We start from the raw sequence: 7,067 nt of genomic DNA on the forward strand, positions 1-7,067 counted from the left end.
GAAATGAAAAACTGTTTGGCGATGTCATAACGTGGAAGTGATGATGTCACAACGTTGAGTCTAAAATTCTGAAACTTTGCAATTTGGTCCTATTTCATGCTTGCATTAGCATAAGAGCTTTCGTAAACTTGATTTAAACTTGAAAAAGTTTGTGTATCATATTATGAATGTTTTTAAGACATGAATGTATGGTTGAATGATTTATTTACAATATATTTGACGATATTTGCTTCTAAAATAGATGTGACATCTTATAGCTTAGACTCGATGATCGGGTTAAGTGGTGTTACAGTTATTATTCTTGGATCTGATACCTTAAGTGTAGTATTTTCATCAATATACAGTTGTAATTTTTTCGAATAGATTGGTTAATAAAATAAATTCATTAATTATATTAATATACTTTGTATAATTGTCTTCAAATGGTCTTTGCACGTAAGGCAAAATAGAAGCAAATTTTGCTGATTGGTTGTCTAAAGGATTAACAAATACTAGGTGGTATTATGTGGTCAGATCGATGTATAGGAAGACAATTTGCGTTAGTAGATGAACCTAAACATGTTCTTAGTCTAATCGGAAATGAGTAAACCGATTAAAAGACTAATATATCATCAAGTCCAATTGGGGAGATGCATTGTTTTGGGCATCAGAGTGGATGACTACTAGAAGATAGAGACATAGATGTGACTGACTGAACTGACATTACATTGGACAGGACCTAAGTAGAATAGATCATAAATCTGTTTATGGATTTATTCATTTGTGACGTTCGTAGTATGACATACCTAAATCCTGAGTAGATGGCGGACTATGTATACATGACTCATACTCTTTGATGTAAGTAAAAGTTTGAGTTAAAATAGATAAGGAACCGAATTCTGGTGCATTGGGTGTACGACTTCTGTAATATGTAGCATCATTCACAATAAGGGAATTCATAGCCCAATAGGTAAATGATATCCTCTCATTGTTATTACATGGTTGATGAAAAGGAAATGTGGCCACATGTTGTCCATCTTTGTGATGGATGACTTGATCATTATTTGATAGTCATTGACTTTTCATCAAGGAGGATGTAATGATTACCATTAGATAAAATAGGATCATATTGGGAGAACGAATATTATCCCAAAGAGATCAAGGATATCTTATAAGTGTAACACAATAATGACAAGGTCATTGCACGAGCACTAAGCAGTTGCAATTGTAACACCCCGAAATTGGGCTTAGAAGTATTGGGCCTTGAGCATGGGAGCGGTTAGGAGACTGCTCATAAATATTTTAGTTAAGCAACAAAGTGAAACAAATTACATGTTTGCTATATTGGCTTAGCGATTTGGGTGTGTTTGGGAGTGTTTGGGAAGTCTGGGTTCAAGGCTGGGCTTTTGCAAAAATTTTAGTTTTTCCCCTTAAGTGAACCTTGGCTTTAGCTTGTAGGCCTTATAAATAATAATGCCTGTATTATGTCACAAAAAGCCTTATGGTTTGGTGGCAAGTGGCGTGACTTGGTAACTGGGAGAACTTGGGTTCGAATCCCATAACAAGCAAGGAGTATTTATTTTGTTAATGGGGCGACAAGTGTTTGAATTGGATACAAACTCTTGTGAGGTGGTTGTAGAGGTGGTCAAAGGGAGGAAATAAAGGAAAATTTGAAAAGGACGGTTATGGATATGGAGGAGAGTTGGGTGGAGAGAATCATGGATTTCAAATTTAGAGAGTTTGAATAGAGTTTGAATTGGTCACTCAAAGGAGAGTTTTGAGAAGAGAATTGGGGAGTGGATCGTGGAATAGGAGAGTGGGGAGTTATCTACTGAAAATGGGATTCTCTATGGGCCATAATCTATCTTAGGCACTAGGTGTCGAATAGGTTACTTCTTGCCCTTTACCGGTGACTTTTCTCTCTTTTTGCTCTTCTCTAGCTACTGTTTGTGTGGTAGCCGAAATTTGGTAGTGGCTTTTTGGGTACGTTTTGGATTAACTTACTTTGATTTTACCCTATGTTTGGGTACGTTTTGGATTAACTTACTTTGATACGTTTTAGATTAACTTACTTTGATTTTATCCTATGTTTGGGTACGTTTTGGATTAACTTACTTTGATTTTATCCTATGTTAGGGTACTTCTGTTGGACAAAAACTTTCCTTTCTCCATCACTGTCTTTTTCCCTAGTGTTCAAGGTTTTAGCCGAACTTTCTTTTCCCCTCTCTTCTCTCTTTCTTTTCTCAACCAATCCCTCTTAACTGATTTCACCTTCTCTTCTTTTTCCATTCGAATACTTAGGGCCGATTTTTGTTTGCTTTTCTCACTCGTAGCTAAATCTCCCTGCGTTGATTAAGGTAAATAGGTTCTTCTCTGTTTATAGCTGAATCTGGTGCTTGCAGTCATTGCTGCTTTGGATGCTTGATTATCCTTTCCCTTCCTTTCTCTTTATCGTTTTAGCACTCTCCTCTAAACCATCTTTGTCTGTCATCTCTGACGGGGGTGTTAGTGTAGGCCGAATACTGTTACCAACCTTTTTGGTTCCACATGTCGGTAAGTGGTCTCACATGGTTCATTATATTCGCATATATGGTATGGGTTAACATGATGCAGTCGTAATGCAGAGTTCATCAAGGATCTAGAAATTCGTCCTAACTAGTGATTTAAGGCAGATAAACCGTCTTCGTCTTGTCGCGGTAGGTAATAGTTACAGTTGGGATTTAAGAGTTGTGAAGAGGGTATTACCTTATTAAATATATACTTATTATTTACCGTGTTTACTTAAAGGTTGTGGTGCTTGTAGACTCATATCGGTCTTCGCAACCAGGGGTGTAATCGTTCACCACTCAGTTATTGTCAAAGCCAAAAGAGGTGTGTAATCACACCCCTGTTAAACTGTGATTCAGCAAATGCCGAAAAGTTAAAATGTCGAAACGCTGGCATTCAAGGCCTCACGAGCGTGCGAACGCACGTGGGGCGATCTGAACCCACAAAGCGTGGGCGATAAGCTGTAGAGGCCGCCACGAGCGCTTTCGATGACTTAGGCCTCGATGGGCCAATGGGCCCGCTTGTGTGAAATTAACTGTAGGTGAGAAGTAGTTGGACTTGTCATGCCGTGTACATGGCATAGGCCGTTCTAGGCCATGTTGGGTCAAAATGGGCCATGTGGGCCCAATGGGCTCATAGGGGCCCCACACAGATTTAATCCATGGTAAGTGATAAATATTGGACTGGGCTATGTAGGTCACATAGTCGTAACTGAATTTAGGCTAAATGGGTCACACGAGTGTGTGGGCTCACTTGGGCTGAGTAATGGGCCTTGGGCCCATTTACACCGTTATGATCATTTAGGTTATCTGTGTCATTCGAGGCGACTGTAGACCTTCGGAGAGGTCGTTATTTGACCGTAATACCCGTGTAAGGTAAAATGACCATAATGCCCCTGAAGGGTAAAATGACCATAATACCCTTGTAGGGTAAAATGATCGTAATACCCCTATAGGCTAAAATGGCCCTAATACCCCTATAGGGTAAAATGACTGTAATGCCCCTATAGGGTTAAATGACCGTAATAGCCCTTTATGATAAAATGACCGTAATGCCCCTATAGGGTTAAATGACCGTAATAGCCCTGTAGGATAAAATAACCGTAATACCCCCATAAGGTAAATGACCGTAATTCCCTTCTAGGGTAAAATGATCGTGATACCCCTATATGGCAAAATGACGAGTAGCCCTTAGGTTTCGTATGATTGATGTGCTTATGATTTACACATATATCATTGTACTGAGTATTACTTTACATACACATAATATTTAAGACATGACATACTGCATGGGATTGGGATTTTGATATGGAGGAAGTACTGTACAGGTGACTATGTCACATTCACTGTTACTGGTGGCTATGCCACAATTACTGATACTGGTGGCTTTGGCACATTTGCTGTTTCTGGCAGCTATGCTGTATTATTATTACTGGCAGCTTTGCTACGATATCGATGTACTAGTTGCGTGGGTCGATTTATATCCCACATGGTGTGTTGGTTGGTACGGGTGGTGTGTTGGCTAGATTTGGGTGGAATGCATAATTGCATTACACTGTATTGATACTGCATTGAGCTTAGGCCCATACTGTTACTGTATAGGGCTAAGGCCCAGACTATACTGATACTGAATAGCGCTCAGGCCTAGACTGTTACCGATCTGGGCTTAGGCCCAGATTGTGTTATTCACTGTTTGTTTGTTATTGGGATTACACATTGAGTTTTCGTACAATCACCCTTTATTTTAACTATACAGGTAATTCTCAGCCTTAGACGGTTTGGAGCCGCGAGGGACTCGGAGGTGGCCACACGATTGCTGATGTTCTACTTTTGACTCTATTTATTTTAAAATTCATATTGGGTTTTTGATTATGTAATAAGGCCATTTATGGGTTTAAGTTTTAATTGGGCTTTTGTTTTCTTATATTAAACTGCTAGTTTAGGTAAAGACAAATTTTTAAAACAACTATTGTTTTCTAAAACACACGTTTTAAACTTCATCGACTTAAAAAGCTTTCGCGTCTTTAAATCAATTTAATATCACTGATGGTTAAGAAGGTAAACGTTGTGACGAGAACTTTTGTTAAATAATATAAAAGGATTTAAACTCAGTAACAGATTTTTACCTAAAAGATCAATTTTGAAAAAACACTTCGATGTGACATGCCAGATTTGGCCGTAACGTCTAGGCCAGGTTTGGGGTGTTACAGCTTTCGTAATGGTATGTTGTTAGGGAGAGCTCACTCACGATACTATAGTGGAATGACTTCGTGACTAAATGAGTTTACAATTAATAGGCAAAAAACCAGAACTTAATTATAAATCATTTGAGTCTCAACTACATATGTCAAATCGGTCCCTCTGTTAGCTTGTTGAAACTAGAAATGAATTATGTATTTGAATAGAAATGAACAGAATGAATAGAAAAAGAGAAATAGGAAACATTCAAGAATAATTATGATTTTCTCCGAAAATGGAGAAATGGAATCATTTAGAAATGAATATAAGTTTCCAAAAATGGAAATGGAAAGTTGCAATCCTATATAAGATTACATAAAAAATGATGGAAGAATGAGTTTATGTTTTTGGATTGTTTTGAAGCCCGAAAATGAAAATAAACCATTCGCTCATAGTGAACATGTTGAGTTATGACATATTGAATTAATTTTCTCGAAATTTTATTAGGGGTAAAATAGTCAAAAATTTATTGGAGTAAAATTGGGATGAAAAAAATTATTTAATATGTAATATTAATTTTTATTTTGAGAAATAGAAAAACTAAATCGGGTTGGATCATATTATAGAGTACTGGGTCAATAAGACTTAGGAAGTACTCGTAATTGAACCCAATGTGAGAGAGAACCAAAACTCCTCAAATAACATGAAGGGGACAACAACCCTAGTAGAAATACAAGGGTGAATCGTTCACTCCTCTCTTACTCTAAATAGGATGTTCTTTTTCTATTTAAAATAAATCTCTACAACTCTAAAAAGGTTCTACCTCCTCTTCCTATAAATAGATGGTACCGATAGAACTATTAACACAACTTTAAGAGATTGTTATTCTGTCGAAAAATAGAGAGTTTATTATCAACTATTACATATATTTTTTTGGAATTATAATTTTACCAGTTTCTATTATAAAAGAGAGAATTTTCATTTTTACCCTAAAAGGAAAACTTTTTCTAGTTTTGTGTTTTGATTCAATTGGCTCGAGCCTACACTCGAAGCAGTTCGTGGTACGAGAATGATGAAGAAGATTGTTTTGTGAAAGCCAGAAAACATCAAGGATTCGCTTATCTAAAAACACAAGTATGAATTCAGTTAAGGTTTATTGCTATAAATATCACAAACGAGGTCGATTTTTAAAATTTTAATATTCCGTTACGTAAGAAAACTGTTTTCAAACCGATTTTTTTCCAACAATTATACCAATAAGAAAAAGGTTTTTCCTTATCAATTTAATAGCGGGTGACCAAAATAGGAACGATTTCAAACATTAGTGCTTAATTTGAAAACTTTTAAAGTTGGGTGACCAAAAGGGGAATGTGGACATAGTTGGATGACCATTCGTATAGTTTACTCAAATTTCAAAGTCAAGTAAAAGAAAATAAAAAAGAAGAAATGAGAAAATAAAGTTGATACCTACGACAATTTTCTTTTGGATTTTTCTACCTAATCAATCAATGATCTGATGTTGCGATTGATAGTAAATGGTCGCACCTTCCATTTCCATGATGGATGTTGTTGTGGTTGTGGTTAATCAAATGGTGGCAATATGGCAGAAAGGTGCGACAGAGATTGAGTTAAGGTCGAGAAGATATGCACAATGGTGGAGGGAGCGAAGAAGGCGAATTTTTAATGATTTTAATAATTTATAATTTTTCTATAATTTTCATAATTTTTTATAAATTAAAATTGTAATAACATTTTTAATGGTTGTTATTATTTAATAATTTTTATTATTTTAAAAAAAATTATTTTTTAATATTTGTTGAAATAATATAACACCACATCAGTATTAATTACATGTGGCATTGTATTGTGTTTTTGTTTACCATGTTAGCAAAAGATAATGTTCAACGCAATCAACTTTATTGAAGGGAGTTAATTAATTGTTTTTCTATCAATAAATCTCAATTGAGTGAATTTTTTATAAAAATTTTTTTACTCTTAAGCAAAAATATTATAAATTTTATATTTTAAGAAATAATAATTTTTAGGTGAATAACATTGTGTTAGTTTAATTGTTTTTTCATGAATTGAGTTGATATCACTTGACTTATGAGTTATGACACTATAATCAATCAATTGAGTTTTGATTTTTTTTTTGATATTGACATAGGGATGAGGTTAAACACATATCAAATTAGTATTCAACAAGAATTTTAACTATCGTTCCATATAAATCAAAACAATTGAATTTTGAATAATTATTTTGATTTTTTATACCATACTTAAAAGTGAAAAGATAGTATGTAACTGATATTCTTACAACCCTAACAAATTAACATCCAATCGACTTGAAAAAAAAATTTAAGT

Source organism: Gossypium hirsutum, chromosome A04 (genome assembly GCF_007990345.1).
Source record: "Gossypium hirsutum isolate 1008001.06 chromosome A04, Gossypium_hirsutum_v2.1, whole genome shotgun sequence".
Taxonomy (NCBI): domain Eukaryota; kingdom Viridiplantae; phylum Streptophyta; class Magnoliopsida; order Malvales; family Malvaceae; genus Gossypium; species Gossypium hirsutum.